The following is a 21,386-nucleotide window of genomic DNA, read 5'->3' on the forward strand; positions in this document are numbered from 1 at the left end:
AAGAAGAGTGTGGGAATCAGTCAGCCTTACCTGATGAAGATGTTCTCAGCACAGAAGCTGGCCTTATTAATGCTTTTGGCTCTTTACCACAAACAAGACAATATACTGTTTAAACTAGAAAATATGAAGAAAACCTTGGTCACAATTGCCACAGCTAAACCATTTATAGACCTTGTATCTTCAAACACTGAGCCTCTCACGTTCCTCTCAGCAAATAATGGATTGCCTGAAAATGGCTCTATAAAAAATAAAAGTCTGAATCTTCTTGGGCCAGTAGAAGATCTTGCAGTTGAGAAGGAGTCATTACTTTCATCGGGATATTTCATGGGGACTCCAGCAACAAATCAGGGGATGGGCAGGGATCCTTGCCAACTTCAATGAGCCAGATGCAGCATGATTTAACATCTCTTTGCCCAACATCTCTGGAGAAGCCCCCCCTCAAGATTTTAGGGACACTGAGTTCTATACAGCTGTTACTCTAACAACTGTGTGAACTCATCATACAAAATAGTATCAAAGCAGAAACAAGTTGTTAAATGGTGTCAATGTCATCCACTACAAAGAAGACCCCCCCAAGAGCTGATGTAGGGCATACATGAGTCAAGTCATCCTTTGGAGGAGGTCATAATGGCTGCTGATGACCTCCTAGCTCAATATAGTAACCTCACAGCTTCCTCTTGTCAAAACCATATCTCCTCATGGACTTCAAAAGAGTATCCTTTTCCCCTTCTAACCTGGAATATCACTAGCTGGTCAGTCCCATCAAAAGACTAACTTTTTTTTGACTATATATCACAATTTGATGTCCTCTTTCTACAAGAAACCTAGATCTCTTCAGAGGTGGAGTTAGATGGCTACTGGGTTAACTCTACCCCAGCTCCCCCGAGCAAGGTGGGTGGGAAATCTAAAGATGGTATAGTGATCCTAGTTAGCACAGCTTTGCAATTTAAATGTGCCTCATTGCCTTCTCTACAACCCTAACTTTGACAATCTAAAGAGTGGATAGGTTTGCCTATAACGCTCTCATCTACACGTCTAAAGCTTGCAATTCCTGTATCTTGTCATTCAGAGGAAGGAAAATATACATGGCACGTCCCCTGTGAATAATGAAAGTAATTTCCTCCATCTTCATGTACAACCATGTACATAGAACTGCTTCCCCCGGCTTCCTTTGCTCTCCCTGTAAGCTCTTGCAATGAGCTTGTTCTCTGGGGAACTTATTTCCTTCTAAGTCCTTTATAGAGGACTTTATGGCTCAGGGCCAGGTTATCTTCGAGACCTCCTTCTACCACATAGCTCCCAAACACCGGTAAGATCCCATAGAGTTGGTCTCCTCCGGTTCCCGTCAGCTAAACAATGCTGGTGGGCCCGCGGGGGAGGGCCTTCTCTGTGGCTGCCCCAGCTCTCTGGAACCAGTTACCTCCTGAGGTCCGGACCACCCCCACCCTATTGGCCTTCCGAAAAGCGGTGAAGACCTGGTTTTTCCAGCAGTCCTGGAGCCGCTGATCTTGCTGTTGCGATCTTGTGAGATCCGGCCGCAAATGGTGTGAATGGGTTTTAATGTTTTAATGTTTAAATGTTTTTATAATGGTTTTTTTAAATGCATTGTAAGCTGCCCTGAGTCTCCAGAGAAAGGCGGCATATAAATTGAAATAATAATAATAATAATAATAATAATAATAATAATAATAATAATAATAATAATAATAATATTCAAATGGTAGAAGATACTCAGTGAAGTGATACTTGTAGTGATATTCAGTATTCTGCCTTTTATGAACAACCATCAACAGTAAAGAAATATACTGCAAATCAGCCGACGGTAGGGTAGCAATAAACCTCTTGGAAAGGATATTCATATTTCATGATGTGTCTACACCTACAAAGATTACAATTATTCAGTTCCCTTAAGCTCATAAGGATAGGGAAATTTGAAGGAAAGAGAAGAAGTGGGTGACTAGCAGCCTGTGGATGGATTTATGACAGGAATGAATGAGACACCTAAAAGGCCAAGCAGAAGACAGATAATCCTGGAAACAATGTGTCTATGTTTTTGCTAAGAGATGTCATTAGCTTGATCTATTCTTCAATCAGTAACCTCTAACGGTGCCTCAAGAGGATCAGCAGCAAGAATAGTCAAGTCACATATAATAGTCCATTGGCAGTATTTGTGAAATAGCAGCAATTACAAATCATACCTCAGTATTCAGAAAACAACCAGCAATTATCACTCAATCTTCTTTTTTGTCTTCCTCTTTTTTCTGCTTCCTTAGGAGAATTCCCCAGCCAAACCCGTTTGCTTGTGCAAAAATAAGCTTCAGTAGCTGTTGCAGGAAGTCTTTAGATCAAGGGCAGATGGGTTTTAGTGACTCTGAGCTCTATGCAGCTGTTACTACTCTAACAACTGTGTGAACTCATGCATACAGAATAGTACCAAAGCAGAAACAAGTAAGACATTTTGCAATCACAGATAAAGAACTTGGTAGTCATGTGCTCTGGCTCTTCATTTAAGGAATAAGTATATGCCTTATACTTTCTACTGGGACAAGTAACATCAGTAATAAAGAAAATTGATAATAGTAAATCATTTACTATGCCTATCTTGGTATATAAAGATCAATTTTAACAAGCCCCATTTCTGAGGAATTGAGACTTCATATCAACACAGAGAATCTGAAGGTAGTGCCTGAGGAACTCGGGAGGAACTCTCCACTAACTTGTAGTTAGTATTAATAAATCACTTCAACAGCCGTCTTATGGGGCTGGCATTAAACATATTTTGTATTCATCACAAGAAAAGGAATATCTATGATTCAGCATAGTTAACTGAAACAGCAAAACAAACAACATCCCTCTTTAGCGCTGCATAAAGTAACAACTGCACATTTTCACGCCATAAACTTATTTTATTTTCAAAGTTTACATGCTAGTACAGAATCAAAATGGTGTTTTCTCTTTAAAAAAGCCTAATAATTTTATTGTTGCTTACTGTTGTGTAAGCTTTCACAATAAAAAATCATTTGTAATCACAGACTTCATTAAATTGCAATTCCCATTACACTAACCATTGTCACTTAGTGTTTGCTTACATGAATGTTCATCTGAGGTTCAAAAGAAAGTCACTTTTCTCCAACTCATTTTAATGTAAATATTATAAATGTAATATAATTCTATTTAATCTATATTATGTGGAATCAACATTCTATACAATCATGAAAAGCCATAAATAGGGATCGTTTAATTTGGATTTCTGAACTGAGCAGACAATAGACTATGTTATATAAATGATCCTTCCAATTCTACTGTTGTACCCAGAAACGGACAATGATTACAAGACCCCGCAGGGAGAGAAAACACATTTTCTCCTATCTGACTTGTCTCACCCAGCCATGCGAACCACATTCACAGTGCTTTCTAAAACAAGAAACAAACTGTCCTATAAATATAACTGACTTTTCTCATGTGCTTGTGGCCGCCTTCGATCGTTATTGGTTTCGCTGTTTAGTTGTCAAATAAATTCTACCTTTACTTCAAGTCCTTCATTGAGAGACCCTGCTTGTAATCAGATTGAAAATTCTTCTAACAACTGTATAATATCTATTTTTCCTTGGTATTAAACAAATGTTGTTAGCATGCAAAAATTATGATAAAGAAGAAGTTATTAGAAAAATGGAACTATTAGACAAAGCGGAACTACACTGCTTGCTTTGGTAATTTATACAATTTTAAGACAGAAACTTTCATGATATAATCTTTGATCACCCCTAAGTATTCTGTTGTCAATAAAACTGTGTATAATTAACAATTGCAGTCCTGTGCATATTGTGTTTTATAATGAAGAAAAAAAACATTTTATATAAACAGTTTCCATAAAGGTCATGCAGGTTATTTCTGAACTTTCCATAAAATATATGACTTACTTTTCTGAAGTAAAATGCAGCTAAAATGCTGTACACATTTTGCTGAAGAAGCTTAACAAATTCCAAAGACAGCAATTAGGGAAAGTCTGTAATAAATAAACAATACATTTTAAAGGGGCAGGAACAATAATTTAAAACAATTGTAAAAGACTAAGATAGGAACAAGACAGAACAAATTTGAGGAGAATATTCTCCTTGCTAACCCATAAAATAAAGATAAAGTCCTAGAAATTTACTATCACAAAATTTACTTTCATTTGTAACAAGTATTTAACTTTGTAAGGGGAACCACTTTAAAATAAAAGTCATGTCATTATCAGCCTACTTTTAACATACATACATAGATATGTACTATAGCAATAACATTATTGCTTGGCAACAATTGGTGCTATGTGAGATTTTTAAATCACATTTTGATATAGGGCTAATACCTTGGTAAAAGACCGTGATGATGAACCTATTGCATGCGTGCCAGAGGTGGCATGCAGAGCCCTCTCTGTGGCACACGCACCATCATCCCAGCTCAGCCAGCTGGTTGTTGGGTTTCCAAGGTGCGCATGCATGCTGGCCAGCTGGTCGTTGGGTTTATGGCACTCTGGTGCGTGCACCTTCTGGTTTGGGCACTCTCTGCCTAAAAGGTTTGCCTTCACTGATATAAGACCACCATGATGGAAATTCTAAGAATTTTTTTAAAAAGCCATAAGCAAATTACAATTACACTTTTAATGAGATTAACAATAAATAGCATCAAACCAATAATGAGTCACTAATCATATACACTATATTACAAATCAATTCCTAATTATGAAATAAAATATTGTTTTAACTATATTGTCAAAAGTATATTTGCTAGTCGGTTGACAGATTTATTCCCTGCTGTTGACGAATAATGAAATTAAAATGGGCAAGCATCTATAAAAAAAATTACCATTAGAAGTGAGCTTGATTTCTCACTATACTGCCAATTAATCATGAATAACACACAGGCTAATAATAGTTAAAATACTAAGAGCTCTGAAGTCTTCAGAAACAAATTAATGAATGCAAATAACTGATTCTTGAATGCAGAAAAAACACATCCTTGATGTTTTTTTAATTATGTATAATTATGTATACATTACAACATTTCTCCCTCTAAAATAGCTTACCGTGTCAAATAGTACATCTAGTCCAGTTGGAGTGGATGAAAAGAACATTAATAATAAGAAGGAAATGATTAAAAGCTTTATGGGATCTTGTCTAGGACTTAAGATTTCCTGAAATTAATGTGACCTAATGTAATCATAACCATGATCTATACCAAGTCCTCAGAACAAACTAACCTTTTTAAAGCCATATTTTTATGAAATTGTGATAAAACTTTACCACTATTGTGGTAAATTTGATAGATGGAGTACAGTGAAGACCAGATGTATAGTTGGTTGTATTTTTTAAAAAAATGGGATAATTTTTTAATGAATAGAATTCTTGAGTTCAAATATGCTATCCTTCATTTCTATTGTTTTGAATGTAACAACTGCTCTTGCCTGAAAGAGGTAAGAATAAAATACTCAATCTTGCTAATCATAGTAATAGTAATTGATGGAATTAAAAGTTGAATCAGTTGAACAAAATAGAATTTCCATACAAATTTAGATAATATTGCTTTTGGTTTGGGATGATTAGTGAAAGTCAGTTTATTTTGGCATACCGTATTTTCTGGCATATAAGACGACTTTTTAACACATGAAAATCTTCTCAAAAGTCGGGGGTCGTCTTATACACCGGGTGTTGTTCTCCTGTAACCAGGCAGACCAGCCCGAAAGGCTCTGACGAGCCTTAAATGGCTCTGGCGATCCAAGCTCTGATGATCCCAGCTGAGTTGCCTGCTAATCAGGCAACGCAGCTGGGATTGCCAGAGCCATGTAAAAGGAAAAAAGTTTTCCCCCTCCAGCTTGCTAACCTTAGCTGCTAGTCGCAGCGCTTGCCTTGCTTCGCTTGCCTGAATCTATTCCATCAGCAAGCCACTCCCTGCCTGCAATCAAGCAGGCAGGGAGTTGTGGACTTCAACTCCCAGAATTCCTCAGCCAGCAAAACAAAGCTGGCTGAGGAATTCTGGGAGTTGAAATCTACAAGTCTTAAAGTTGCCAAGGTTGGAGACCCCTGTTCTATTGGGTAAGTTTTTTTCCCCTTTGGGAGCTTTAAAAAAAATAGTTAATTGGGGTTTTTTTTAGTTGTTCTTTTTTAGACCTAGCCATTTAAAGTTTAGGAAGTTTTAAATTTAGTTTTCATATAAAAATAAAAATAAAATAAAATAAAATAATATTTGTGCAGCTTTCTGAGATTTAGTGTGTTTCTGTAGTGTTTCACTCTAACTACACAAACACAAAAAATCTCACAAAGCTGTATGTGGAATTTTGTGTGTGTAAAGTCTGAAAGTTGTTTTTTTTGGGCTTTTTGTGGCTGTGTGACGTTCCTGCTTGTTGCAGGGGCCATTTTGGGTCTAGCACAGCTGCTTTTACATTGTGGGTGAGCCAGTTGTGTTGTGTTGTGTGTGTGTGTAAAGTGTAAGGTGACCAGATTTTAACATTGGTAAAGCGGGACACCCACCATTTTGTGGGCGTGGCTTGGAGGTCATGTGACTGGATGGGCGTGGCTAGCTGGTCATGTGACCGGGTGGCCATGGCTATGTGTATAGAAAAAAGTCATTTCTGACAGGTCCTCGCACTTTTGACTGGTCCTAACACTTATGACCATCCTCACATTTATGCCCGTGCAGCATTCTTAACAACCATGTCACTCATTTCACAACTTCACCATGGTGATAAGATAGGGCAAAAAACATAAAATGTGAGGACAGTCGTAAGTTTGAGGACTGGTCAAAAGTGCGAGGACCAGTCAAAAATAACTTTTTCAGCCCTCTGAGTAGTCCATATGCACAAAAGGACTAGCCAGAGGGCTGAAAAAAGTGATTTCTGACAGGTCCTCCACTTTTGACCGGTCCTCGCACTTATGACTGGTCATCATTTATGCCCATTGTAGCATTCTTAACAACCGTATCACTCATTTCACAACTGCTTCTCTTCACCATGGTGACAAGATAGGGCAAAAACGTAAAATGTGAGGACAGTTGTAAGTTTGAGGACTGGTCAAAAGTGCGAGGACCAGTCAAAAATAACTTTTTCAGCCCTCTGAGTAGTCCATATGCATAAAAGGATACAGCAATAGAGAGGGATGAAGGAAGGGAAGGGAAATCAGAGTAGGAGTGAGGGTAAGAGACGGAGGAAGAGAGGAGAAGAAGGAGAAAGGAAGAGGAAGTAGGGAGGAGAAGAAGAGTGGGGGGGGGAAGAGAAAGTAAGAAGGAAAGAAAAGAGAGAGGTGGTAGGTTTGAGGAGAAAGATTGCTGTACAATAAAAAAGATGAAAGGGAAGAAAGCCAACCCCAAACAAATATAAAGATATTAAGATAAAGAATGAATTGTTAAACTTTAAAGAATAAAAGAGAACAAATATGAATAAATAGCAATAATTAGAAACAAACATACAAATATACAATGTATTTTCTTTGAACAGAATATTTGGCTGGTTCACAAATTTAAACAGTGTTTAGTCATTTCAATTAAATTTACAATTTCTATATTTCCTTTTTGCCATATTTATTCTTCATCTATTTTTTTTAAAAAACCAATATTACCCTTCATCTTCATCTCTAATCTTAATCAAATTCAATTTTTCCCTTCTATTCTATATTATATCCCTTCCCATTGTCATCTATTTTTATATCCATCCTCACATTGATTAATTATGTAATTATGTAATACAGTTGTTTAATACAAATTCAACATTTTAATATAAATCAATTAGTTATATAACTATCTTTTTTGTATATTAATCAATATGAACATGAATATTCCAATTATTTCCATGCAATCCAATTTCTTACAAATCAGTTAATTATATTTACCAATAATAATAAACCAAATAATTTCTCCCATATATTCCTCCAAACCACAGCTTAACCATTTTTGCTTTCAACACAATATACAATTAATAGTATCTCAATTATTACAATTCCCTAGTTAAATAGAGCTTTTTTTCTTTTGTGTTTTAAAATCTTGAACTCTCCTCTTTTGCCCTAAATTTCTCATTGTTTGCAGTTTGGCACCTACCTTTTTTGGTGAGGAAAAAGAAAAAGAAATCTCTCTCTGCCTCATTTTGCCACATTGCAGCAGACCCTGCTTTACTTTCAGTTTCGTTTTTTCAGCATAGTTAGGGGAAAAAAATCTCCAGCACTCTGCAGCTAGCAACTACAGAGCCCTGAGCAAGACAGCTGAGAGCAAATCAGCTGAGAGTCGGGAAGCCGATCTAATCAACTTGTGCTAATTAACCTATGCTGAAGCTTTAAGGGGCTGTTTTTTCTATTTTTGCAGGCATCGGTCTACTCATTTGTTTTCTTTTAACACTGATCAGCTGTAGGGCGGCCCTTTGAAGCCCCGCGACAAGAGTTTAAGCAGTTTTTTTCTCTCTAGCCATCAGCTGGGACTCAGGAGGCAGCCAGGAGCAACCCACCACTGTGCGGTTCCCTAGCTTGTCTTGCATTCTTTCAAAAAATTGGGACTTTTTTAAAACGCCCCGGGACGCGGGACAAATTGTTCAAAAGCGGGACTGTCCCGCCAAAAGCGGGGCGTCTGGTAACCTTAGTAAAGTGTGAAAGTTGTTTTTTTGGGCTTTTTGTGGCTGTGTGAGGTTCCTGCTTGTTGTAGGGGCCATTTTGGGTCTAGCACAGTTGCTTTTACATTGTGGGTGAGCCAGTTGATGTTTTTTAATTTTTATTTGGTGTGCGTTGGAAGAGAGGTAGTCTTATACAGCGAGTATAGCCCAAACCCTATATTTTAACAGGAAAATTCGGGGGTCGTCTTATATGCCCAGTCATCTTATACGCCGGAAAATACGGTAGGTTTAGGGTTCCAGGATATGTAATTGTGATTAGTAATTACAATTACTAACACTGTACTAATTGTGATCTTACATGTTCAGCATCTGGGTTAATCGTATTGAATCTTCCTGCACTAAAGGGCATAAAGAATGCTTCGCATCAACAGACAAAAGTAACTAGTACATTTGCCACTCATTGGCAGTGTTTATAACAACAGCCATTACTGTTGTTTTAATTGCTAACTCAGATTCTTCTCATACAAGTCTAAACCTTGATATGATAGACTGTATCCAAGCTAGAAGAGCTCTCTTCCATGTAGTAAATATTGTCTGACAAAATAATTTACCAAGTGCTTTTCAATTACTCAAAAAGTAAAAGGAAATTTATGAAGATCCCACCTTAGTATATTTCATTTATTTATCTCACTTGTATTTTACAAATAAGTCAATGTGGCAAATATAGCCACCACATCTTCCTCCTATTTTTCCAGGTTGCCCAGCTTCTATTTGTTCTTCTGGCTTTATTTGTAGCTAAAAAAATATTTTTATCTTGTGAACAGGGAGAGGATGGTGTTTTATATCAGTGACTCCCAACCTTTTGGGCACCAGGGACTGGTTCTGTGGAGAGAGGTTTTTCTGTGGACTGGAGGGAATGTGGTTTTGGGTTCTTCTTGCATCCTGCGGCTGGGGCTTCGCTTGTTTGCGTGGCCTGGTTTTTGACATGTCATGGACCGGTGCCAGTCCATGGCCCCAGAGGTTGGGGACCCCAGTTTTATATGGCCAAATTTAAATTACAAGCTTGTTTGATGATTTCTTAATCCAGAAGTGTATCTATCTTAGTGCAAAATGAAGAAACTAAATTAAACTTTGCATGAATCAGGAAGGGAGAGAGGAAGCAGATGCCAACAGAAGTTACTGAATGTCACAACTAAATGACAGCTGCTCAAAATATAGCCTCCAGCAACAGCAATATCTACAAAAACCTACAGTCGAAGAGAAGATGTTAGGCAGAGGTGAAATCCAGCAGATTCTGACAGGTTCTGGAGAACCAGTAGCGGAAATTTTGAGCAGTTCAGAGAACCGGTAGTGGAAATTTTGAGTAGTTTAGAGAACTGGCAAATACCACCTCTGGCTTGACCCAGAGAGGGGTGGGAATGGAGATTTTGCAATATCCTTTCCCCAGGAGTGGGGAGGGAATGGGGATTTTGCAGTATACCTCCCCTGGAGTGGGGTGGGAATGGAGATTTTGCAGTATCCTTCCCCTGCCATGCCCACCAAGCCACAGCCACAGAATCGGTAGTAAAAAAAATTTGGATTTCACCACTGATGTTAGGCCTAATATACTTTGCCCTTCACATCTTCTTAGGTCCCTTTTTATACAATCATGCTTGTTCCCTTTTTAATTTTTTTTTTTTAAAAGCAATTACTACACCACATTAAAACAAACGGGCCATGTGCAAAACCCCCACTATTATGCAATTTTCTTTGGTAGTAAATTCTTGTTCAGGGACATCCCTGAGGGCAAATCCGTTTAGTTTTTTCAATAGCAGCCGCAGTAAGAGATATTTTCTGAGAAGAGACAAAGCAACAGTTTTCCATATTTTTATTCAGAAGTCATCTTGCTATTACTTGACTCTGTAACTTATAATTACAGTGAATATATTTCCTTGGAAAAAATTAGGGACAAACCTGAAAAAGGGGAAATCTAGAATAGGTTCATAAGGATAAAAAAATTGTTTATGACTTTGTTTTACAAGGTTTTCGTTTGCAAAATTCAAGAGCAAAAAAAATGTAATTCAATTAAATTAATGTAAAGGACAGTTTTCTGAAATACTGTAAAAGGACTTTCCTTTATAATAAAAGGACGTATGGTCACTGTACTGATATTACATTCTAAATTTACTTTGGAGAACAGATGGAAATACCATGAGATACCCAATAGAAGGAATCTACAGTATTCTTACACACCAAAAACTACCCTTCCAATTCGCATATTAGGCAAAAGACAGGCAACAATGTAATGATACAGAACAGGTATGCATACATGCCGTTTCCTTTCAGAGAAAATTTCAAAAGGAATAAACAGAGACAAAGTCATGTCTTCAGCTCTTCCCAGCTATCATCATTCTTCTACTTCTGTTCATCTTTTTCTTCCTGATTAAATAGCTTGTTTATCTTCTCAAACTGACTGGTATGCACAGAATCCATTCACAAACTTTTTCTTATTGATTGGATTCACACACTGTGTTAAATCCTGAGCTTCTTAACCAGATATTGTTGCCCAAACAATTCTACACAACACGTAAGTTTTCTTTGGCTACTGGGTGGTATACTATGTAAACTGTCTTACTGTGGCTTGCACAGAATAGTTTATGCAACCAATACTGGCATGCACTCTCTTTTATGGACTTCACATCTTCCATAATGGCCCCAACAAGAGATAGGGTAAAGAATTCAAGGGGCTGAATCCAGCTAATAGTTTGCTGAAAACTAGATATAGTTTATTTCTTTCAGTTTTTCTTATCCCATGCCTTAATCCCTTAGACTTACTCTTTCTTACTTACTGTATTTCTTTTCTGGGCTGGCTTACTTTGAAAAGGAATTGTGTGATCTTTTTACATTATGCATATATAAAAAAAGAGAATACAAAACAATAGCAAATATATTAGAAATTGAGAAGACCTTTCTAAAGCAGAAATAATACTCAATATAAGAAATGTAAAAACAACAGAGCTAATCTCAGAATAGTGTTTGTCAAGCTAGCTTCATAATAAAGAGAAATTGTGTTCTATAGTTTATTAAAAATTCAAGCAAACACTAAGAAGTATGTATATTTAAAATAGTTCTCTCAATTCTATATTATGCTTGAATTCAAATACAAGCAAACTTCTCCAATTTTTGTGCCTATACCAGTATATCACATCAGGGCCAGGGTATCTTCGAGACCGCCTTCTAACGCATAACTCCCAACGACCGGTAAGATCCCAGAGTTGGTCTCCCCGGGTCCCGTCAGCTAAACAATGCCGGCTGGTGGGCCCACGGGGGAGGGCCTTCTCTGTAGCTGCCCCAGCTCTCTGGAACCAATTACCTCCTGAGGTCCGGACCATCCCCACCCTATTGGCCTTCTGAAAAGCGGTAAAGACCTGGCTTTTCTGGCAGGTCTGGGGCCGTTGATCTTGCTCTTGCGATCCGGCGAGATCCGACCATGAATGGTGCGAATGAGTTTTAATGTTTTTAATGTTTTTAATTTTAAAATATTTTTATAATGATTTTAAATGCATTGTGAGCCGCCCTGAGACTTCAGAGACGGGCGGCATACAAATTGAATTAATAAATAATAAATTAATTAATAAACAAATCATTCTGCAGGTTTATATAGTTCTTTCATTTTTTATAATTGAAACTAAAACTAAAACCTCCATTATTGCTATCAATTACAAGAGATCCTCACTTAGTGGCTTACTTGTTCAGTAACTGCTCCAACTTATGACAGGGTTGAATGAGTGGTAGTTATGACCAATCTTATGATAGTTGCAGCGTCCCCATGGTCATGTAACTGCAATATGGGTGGTCAGTGACTAACTTGCAATTTTGATGTTGCAGAGCTCTGTGCTCACCTGAACACTGTTTGTAGCCTTCACTTCAGTGGTCAGTTGCCCCTGGTTCGGACTGGTTTGCAAGAACCTGTAGTAAAACCGGTGGGAGGCTCCACCCACCGCCCCGGATGTCATCATAGGCGATCTCCACATGTGCAGAAGCTTCTTTGCATGAGCAGAAGCTTGGCACGTGTATGTGAGCCCATTGCGAACTGGTAGTAAAGATAAGTAGAACCCACTCCTGCTTTACTTCTGATTTTTGGCAACAAAGAGAGTAGGGAAGCCAGCCCAAATGGCAATCATGTGATGTAATGCTTAACATTACAGAATTACATTACATGGTGCAGAATTTGCTTAATGATAGCAACTAGAAGTGCTGGAACTGCTGTTGCTAAGAGGTACAGTCATATGATATTGTGCTTATTCTGGTCCCAATTATTGTTATTAAGTGAGGACTATCTATATACTGATAGTGCCATCCTATTCTGAATATATAGTGAGTGATAGTCGAGGAATCTCAAAAACCTGATATGGTAGGTACACCAGATCTAAGCTACAAACATCCAGAGAGCTATTAGCTAGTAAAAAGAGTTGCTGAAAGCATTAACTTATCCAGATTTTTCAGCCTGATTCTAGTAGACCTAGTAAGCAACACTATTATTCTCAGCCTGTCTGTATGCTTTCTATTAATAATTATCCATTATAAGAACCAAATCCTGGCCTTTAGTCTGATCTAGGCAGCAACTATGTCCACCTCTTCTTCTTCTATTATCTAAGAACTCAGAACTCTATATGTGGAACTCAGATATATTCATATGTCCTTTTTTAAAAAAAAAAAATTTTTTTTTTAAATTTTATAGACCAAAAAACACATATTTCATAGTCAGTTATTCAGTGCGTCATCTAGGTGTTTCTCCAGTGACTTATTATTATTATTTCTCCTCCTATCTTTATCCTTTCTTAATATTTTCCATTCCTCTGTTACAACATTCTCCCCACAATTCAATTATTATAACATTCTCTTGTTTACTATTAATATATTTATCTATACCTCTTCTCTAACCAAAATTATAATTATTAAAATTATCTTAAAATATTCCGTATCCTCTCTTTCTTTAATTATCAAAGTCAATGTATTCATTTCTGCACAGTCTAAAATTTTCTTAATTACTTTTCCTTCTGAAGGGATTTTCTCTGCTTTCCATTTTTGTGCAAATACTATCCTCGCTGCAGTTACTACATAAATAATCAAATATACATTTTCTTTACTAATTTTCTCTGCTTTCTCTATTCCAACAGGAACAGCTCCAGTTTTAAATCAATATGTTGTTGAAGCATGTCTTCTAATCATGTTTTAATTCTATTCCAGTAGTTTCTGGCTTCTGGACATATCCACCACATGTGATAATACGATCCTGGTGTCTGCTGACATTTCCAACATTTAGCTGATTTATCTTTAAACATTTTTGCCAATTTTTCCGGTGGCATGTGCCACCTATAAAACATTTTATATTGGTTCTCTTTATATGCAGTGGACATTGTTAATTTATAGTTCATTTCCCATACCTTTGCCATTTTTCTAACTCAATTGAGTATCCAAAAGCGAAATTGAATGAAAAAACACACCAAATTATCCAGTCCTTATTGCCATTAGTCACTGGTAAGAGGGAGAAAAAATAAAAAATAGAAAAAAAACCTCCAATAGATGTCCACCAAACCAGTTCCAAAACAGAGTACTTCAAAGAGTTCAAAAAAGGTAAATAAAAGAGCAAGCAAAGAAAATAAAAATTTAAGAAGTGGAAACAAAGTCAGCAATCCAATCTCCCTCTCTTGCACGTCACTCTAGTCAGAACTATCAAGATCAGCATTAGAACTATAGTTAATAAATTAACTATAATTTAACAGTTTAATAAATTACAAAGAAAGAAATGATAAATTTATATTCTGGTACCTCAATAACTATTTTCCCTCAGAAAAATAAGAGACCATTTAAGTCCTGTATAGTTTACCTCCTCCTAATGTTTCAATGGGAAAAATGCTCTGTGTACAATTAGATAAAAAAGACACTCAAAATGAGATAGATAATCATAAGTACCCATGATTATTCTCCAAGTCATCTTCCATGTAATTGATTCATGGAACTGTTATGTCCATGCAGGCGTGAGCAGAGGCTTTTCCTTCTGCCACGCAAGTGCAGCACATATTTTAAAGTTATTGGTTAAAGATTGAGTTTTCCTTTAAAAGGGGCTGTCAGCTGGAAACTGCATGTTGGTTTATACTGAATCATTATCTTAAATAAACATTGCTGCTGGAAGTCTGGCTCATCATCTGTGTTCCTACACACAACATTCTTTGGTGACTAAGCTGGGATTGCTGGGCCCTGAGCCAACGTAGAGATAAAAGAGGCATGCATGAGTGGCGGCTGTTTGTTTTGGAAAGACAATGGCTAACTCACCACAGTTTGCTCCATTTGCTCCTGAAACACAGATGTGGGATTCTTATTTAATCCTTTTTGACTGTATATTGGAAGCTAATGATTACACAAATATCACAGACAATCGTAAATGAGCACTTTTTTTGAGCATTTGTGGAAAAGAAGTGTTTGAGAGGGCGAGGGCCCTCATTGCGCCCCAACCCCTGCAGACGGTTCCTTGGGACATATTATTAAGCAAATTGAAGGAACATTATGCTCCTCAACCATCTTGCATTGCTAGAAGACATGCTTTTTACCATAGGGACCAGGCAGAGGGTGTGTCTATCAGTTGTTATATAGCGGCCCTCAGGAAATTGTGAATTTAGCAACTTAGATGAAGCCCTTCGAGACAGATTGGTCTGTGGGGTTCGGGATGTTTGGTTACAGAAATGATTATTGGCGAAACCAATGTTAATGCTACAGACAGAAGTAGAGGAGGCGCAAGCTGCCAAATCATCAAATAGATCAACAGAAGAGATACAGAAGTCAGGCAGCTCCCTGGCAGCTAGAAGAGGGGAAACCGTCCATCGGGGAGAGGTGGAATTATGTGAGGACATTGAAGATGAGGGAAATAATTATGATGATGTCCATCGGTTGAGAGCGGCCAGCAAGGATTGCAGAGGATCAGAAGTTGTTCTTCTTGTGTATAGGATGTGGCGGAAACCATCTGAGAGCTATGTGTTGCCATAAAAACACCATTTGTAGATGGTGTGGGAAGAAGGGTCACCTAGCACAAATTTGCCATGCTGCGTTGCCTGCCCCCCCCAACTGGGCAGACTTCAATTCATAATGGGGGGGGAACCATGGCCAACCAAGGCTAAGAATCCTGGAGGACGAGTTTCTTACTATTAACATGGGCGCCTGTCATTCAGAGAGGGTGAGCAATCAAACCAGGATTCTGGGAAGTAGTAAAATTTACATTACTGTCCTTTTGTGGGATCTCCCTGCTGGATGGAAGTGGATACGGGGTAGGCAACAACAATTGTATCCTGGCAGACTCTACAGAAATTGGTGCCACATGGATCCAAGTGGAAACTTATGTGTAGTTGTATTAGTTTGAGAGGTTATCAAGGAAATAACATCCCCATCAAGGGTAGCAGAACGTTCCACATAGAATATAAAAACTTCTGCGGGCCACTTAAATTGGTTGTTGTCGAAGGTGCACTGCCTAACCTCCTGGGACTGGATTGGTTTGCAGCTTTGGGGTTAGAGATTATTGGGGTTTATAAAAGCCAGGGAGAAACTATTGGAGAATTGAGTAAAGAGTTCGCCAATGTGTTTGATAGAAAGTTGGAAGAATATAGGGGTGCCCCAATATCCTTCAGTTTGGACCCCAAAGTGGCACCAATAAGAATGAAACCAAGGAGGGTGCCGTTTGCACTAAAGCCTAAGGTTGATGAACAACTAGATAAATTGATTCAGCAAGGCGTACTGGAACCGGTGGACCACTGGGGACCAAGTGGGAGACCCCTTTTGTGATGCCAGTGAAACCAGACCAGTCCGAATTTGTGCAGATTATAAATGTACATTGAATAGGGCTCTTCAGCATAACGCTTATCCGTTACCAGTGGTGCAGCACTTATTACATTTGCTGGGAGGGGAGGTAAGATCTTCACAAAGTTAGATCTTGCCCAAGTGTATCAGCAGCTCCCTGTAGATAATGCCACTGACGAAGGCCAAACTATCATAATGCATCAGGAGGTGTTCCGTTGCCTCTGCTTACAGTTTGGGGTGAGCATGGCCCCAGGGTTGTTTCAAAGCCTGATGGAACATTTGTTTTTGGCATCATCCCTGGGGTTGTGCCCTATTTCGATGATGTGCTCAACTCTGCTACCAGTAAAACTGAATTACTTGAACAACTACAACTAGTGCTACAAAGATTTCAAGAGGCTGAACTAAAGGTAAAGGAAGAAAAGTGTAAAGTAGCAGTAAATCAAGTCGAGTTCCTGGGATACCTGGTCAATGGGTCCAGATTGCACACCACCAAGGAGAAAGTACAAGTAATACAGGCTACACCACCACCAAAGAATAAGATGGAACTCCAGGCCTTTTTAGGGCTGTTCAATTTTTATAGTGTGTTTTTGCAACAAAAGGCATCTGTCGCTAAACCACTTCGACTGTTGGGAAAGAGGTGCCATGGGTATGGGAGCGCAGAGAAGCAGCTGCATTTGTGGGGATGAAAAAATTAATTTCCTCAGATACAGTCTTAGCTCAGTTTAATGAATGTCTGCCATTAGTCCTATCGTGTGATGCATCTCTGTTTGGAATCGGGGGAGTTTTGAGTCTTTGCCTTCCAGGCAATCGTGAGGCTCCAATAGCATTCTTTTCCAGGACACTATTATCTACCGAAAGGAACTACAGCCAACTTGATAAAGAGGCGTTGGCTGTGGTGGCTGGAATTGAGAGATTTCATGAATATGTTTATGGAAGGAGATTTGATTTAGTGACAGATCATAAACCGCTGTTGGGACTAATCGTGGCAGACCAGCAAACACCGCAGGTCCTGTCCCCAAGAATGACGCGTTGGACAGAGTTCTTAGTAGCATATAGTTATCGATTTATACATCGACCCGGCATAGAACTGGGCCATGTTGATGGCCTAAACTGATGTCCGCTACCTAATCTAGTGGAGGATCCAGCTCCAGCAGCATCAGTACTGCTGATTGAGACCATGCCATCTGTTCTTGTTACGGCCGCGGAAAAAACCAAACGATCATGCAAGTGTTAAACTGGGTATGGAGCGGATGGCCTAAAGAGACAGGGAGTGTTGAATTTAAGCCATTCCGGCCAAGGTAATATGAACGTTCAGTGCAGAAGGGTTGCCTATCGTGGGGGAATTGGGTAGTGATACCCTCAAGGCTAAGGAAATCATTATTAGAGACTCTACATGAAGGCCACCCCAGAATTGTAAGGATGAAGGCGTTGGCCTGTTGTTATCTGTGGTGGCCAAATATAGATAGAGATATTGTAGAGTGGGTGGCGTTGTGTCAAGCATGCCAGGAATCGAGACCGGCATCTCCTGCAGAACCATCATGGGACTAGGAAACACTGAAAGGCCCCTGGTCTAGAATACAGCTCGATTTTGTAGCACCAATAAAGGGGTTGTCCTTCCTAATTGTTGTTGATGCGTATTCCAAATGGCTGGAGGTGGCCATAATGAGGTCAACCATGTTGGACGCTGTTGTTAGAGTATTAAACAAAATGTTTGCGACACACGGATTTCCGGACGTGTTGATATTGGACAATGAGCTGCAATTTACAGCAACGGCATTCGAGGTATTCCTCGTAAACCGAGGAATACGTCATGTTGTTGTTGCGCCATTTCACCCCGCAAGTAACGAGCAGGTGGAGCAAATGGTGTGAATGACAAAAGTGATCTGTCCCCGTCCCCACACACACACACATAGCCAGTCGAGGGTTAAGGAAACACTTTGGAATGCACCCAGTTCTTATCTCCAACTTGGCAGCGATAGACACACCGTCTGCCAAGTTACTTTATTTTCACAAATAGACAGATAAGATACGAACGTTCAAGAAAGTCCAAGCAGAAATAATATTCCTCCCAGCAGTTCCGGACGAGGCTTTAGTGACTCCAAGGTTTTGCTTTGTTCGTCACAAGGATCCTTTGACCACTACCCTCTATTATATAGTCTCTGGGGTGTGGTCCAGTGACTCAGTTCTAATCCCTAGCACGCCTCCCAAGCTGCTGCAAACGTTTATCACGCCTTCGAAGGCGTGCGTCCAGGAATGATGTTTCATTATCACTTTGACTCGAATCAGCTGTTTCCTCTCCCTCAGCCGGCACTTGAAACAATGCCAGAGGGGAGGGGCCTGGAGAGGGAGGCCTGGCTGACTCCTCTTCCTCATGCTCGGAGCTTTCTTCCTCCGATGGGACAGGCTCAGAGGGCGGGGCCACAACACTATCCCCCACCGCAGGGCCCTTCCCCCGGGTCTGACGGTCGGGATGGGGTCGGGACGGGAACTGTTCGTGGAAAGCCCGCACCAGGTCAGGGGCCTGAACGGCAGATGCGTCCACCCAGGTGAAATCCTCGGGCCCGTACCCCTTCCAGGCAATGAGGTATTGGAAGCGCCCCTTCAGCCAACGGGAGTCCCGGATACTGTCCACCTCGTACGTCGAGGCATCGTCCTCGTCGGCTGCGGCTGGGGGGGCAGGCGTCGGCGGGCGGCGGAGATGGCTCGCGGGGGCCTCAGGGACCAGGAGGGACCGATGAAAAACAGGGTGGAGCCGCATGGAGCGGGGTAGAGTCAACCGGTAGGCCACCGGATTGATGACCGCCTCGATAGGGAAGGGACCGATAAAGCGTTGGGCCAGTTTCCTCACCGGCCGGTCCGTGGGGAGGTGTTTCGTGGACAACCACACCCGATCTCCTACTTCCAGCGGTGGCGTCGCCCGGCGGGCGCGATCGGCGAACCGTTTATAATCCTCTTTCGCCCGGATCAGCTGCCGCCGCACCAGTTGCTGCACTGCCTGCAGCTCCGAGAGGAAGTCCCGGGTCTCGGGAACAGGGGAGTCCATGATGGTCAACGGGAAAAGCCGTGGATGGTATCCGACGTTGGCATGGAACGGGGTCATCTGGGTGAAGGTGTGTTGGGAGTTATTAAAAGCGAACTCCGCCAGGGGAAGGTACTCGGCCCAGTTGTCCTGCTGCTGGTTGACAAAACAGCGGAGGTACTGCTCCAGTATGCCGATGACCTTCTCCGTGCCCCCGTCAGTCTCCGGATGGTGCGACGATGACAGGCACACCTGCACCTCCAGCGCGGCCATCAGGCTTTTCCAGAAGCGAGCCGTGAACTGGGCCCCGCGGTCCGAAACCACCCGGTCCGGCAGGCCGTGGAGGCGGAAGATATGTTGCAGGAACAGGCGAGCCGTGGTGCGGGCCGAGGGCAGGCCGCGGCACGGGATGAAATGTGCCATCTTCGTGAGCGCATCCACCACCACGAGGACGGTCGTGTACGTAGCGGACAGGGGCAGGTCTGTCAGGAAGTCCATGGAGATGGCTCCCCAAGGTCTCTCCGGTGTCGGTAGCGGCTGGAGGAGTCCGGGAGGGGGGCCGGACGCGGCTTTGGCCTGTCGGCACGTCACACAGGACGTCACGTAGGCGTGCACGTCGTGCCGTACCCGAGGCCACCAAAAAGTCCGCGTCACCAGGTTCAAAGTCTTAAAGAAGCCGAAGTGCCCCGCCGCGGGGTTGTCATGACACTGGTTCATGACGAGGGCTCGGAGCGGACTCGTGGGCACGTACAGCCGACCCCGATGTCTGAGCAAGCCCTCCTCCACGGTCCATGGGGACGCGGGGCCGACGTCCGCTCTCCGCTGCTGCGACCAGTCGTCCCGTCGCTGCGCTTCCAGCACCCGAGCCCGCAGGTCCACCGGTTCCTGGACCGCGGCCAAGGAGTCCGCTGGCAGCACCGTCCGGGGGGGAAGGGAGTCCTTGGGGCAAAAGTATTCCGGCTTACGGGATAGCGCGTCCGCCCTCTGGTTGAGGTTGCTCGGAATGTAGGTGACGTGGAAGTTGAACCGGGCGAAAAACAACGACCACCGGATCTGCCGCTGGTTCAACTTCCGTGCCGTGGTGAGGTGCTCCAGGTTCCGATGGTCCGTCCGCACCTCCACCTGGTGTCGGGCCCCCTCGAGGTGATGTCGCCAAGCCTCGAACGCAGCCTTGATGGCCAGCAACTCCTTTTCCCAGATGGTGTAGTTGCGCTCGGAAGGGTTGAGTTTCCGGGAGTAGTATGCGCAGGGAAAAAGAGTGCCGCCATCCACCGGAGCCTGTAGCAGCACCGCCCCAATCGCCACGTTGGACGCGTCCGTCTCCACCACGAACGGACGGTGTGGATTGGGGTGCCTCAGGACTGGCTCCGTGAGGAAGGCCTGCTTGAGGACCTCGAAGGCCTGCTGCTGCGGGGGCCCCCACTGGAACGGGACCTTCTTCCGAAGGAGCTGGGTCAACGGCAAGGTCAGGGTGGCGAAGCCCGGGATGAAGGTCCGATAGTAGTTGGCGAATCCCAACAGACGCTGGACGTCCTTCACCCGACGCGGGGGTTCCCAACTGCGCAAGGCCTCCACCTTGTGCGGGTCCATCGCGATGCCCTCGGGGGTGATGATGTGCCCGAGGAACTCTATGGAAGTCTGGAAGAAGTAGCATTTCTCCAACTTCGCATAGAGCTGGTGCTCCCGCAGGCGCTGCAGGACCTGGCGGACATGCTGGAGGTGACTTTCCGGGGTCCGGGAATAGATCAAAATGTCATCCAAGTAGATCACCACGAACCCATCCAGCATGTCCCGGAACACATCGTTCATCAAGTGCTGGAAGACCGCGGGGGCGTTGGTCAACCCGAACGGCATGACGGTATACTCGAAGTGTCCGTACCGCGTGCCGAACGCCGTCTTCCACTCGTCCCCCTCTCTCACGCGCACCAGGTTGTAAGCCCCTCGGAGATCGAGCTTAGTGAAGATCGAGGC

At 41.9% G+C, this 21,386-nt stretch overlaps 1 protein-coding gene across 1 annotated transcript in view; it reads right to left on the reverse strand.

The window, feature by feature from the left end:
• ST6GAL1 (ST6 beta-galactoside alpha-2,6-sialyltransferase 1) overlaps positions 1–21,386 on the reverse strand; it is a 56,229-nt gene that overhangs the window by 13,955 nt on the left and 20,888 nt on the right. The window contains exon 2 of the mRNA XM_070946112.1: positions 3,921–4,006. The gene's annotated coding sequence lies outside the window, so the exon portion shown is untranslated. The remainder of the gene's footprint in view (positions 1–3,920; positions 4,007–21,386) is intronic.

The sequence above is a fragment of the Pituophis catenifer genome, unplaced genomic scaffold (assembly GCF_029215685.1).
Source record: "Pituophis catenifer annectens isolate HBS135680 unplaced genomic scaffold, rPitCat1.0.hap2 SCAF_6, whole genome shotgun sequence".
Classification (NCBI taxonomy): Eukaryota; Metazoa; Chordata; class Lepidosauria; order Squamata; family Colubridae; genus Pituophis; species Pituophis catenifer.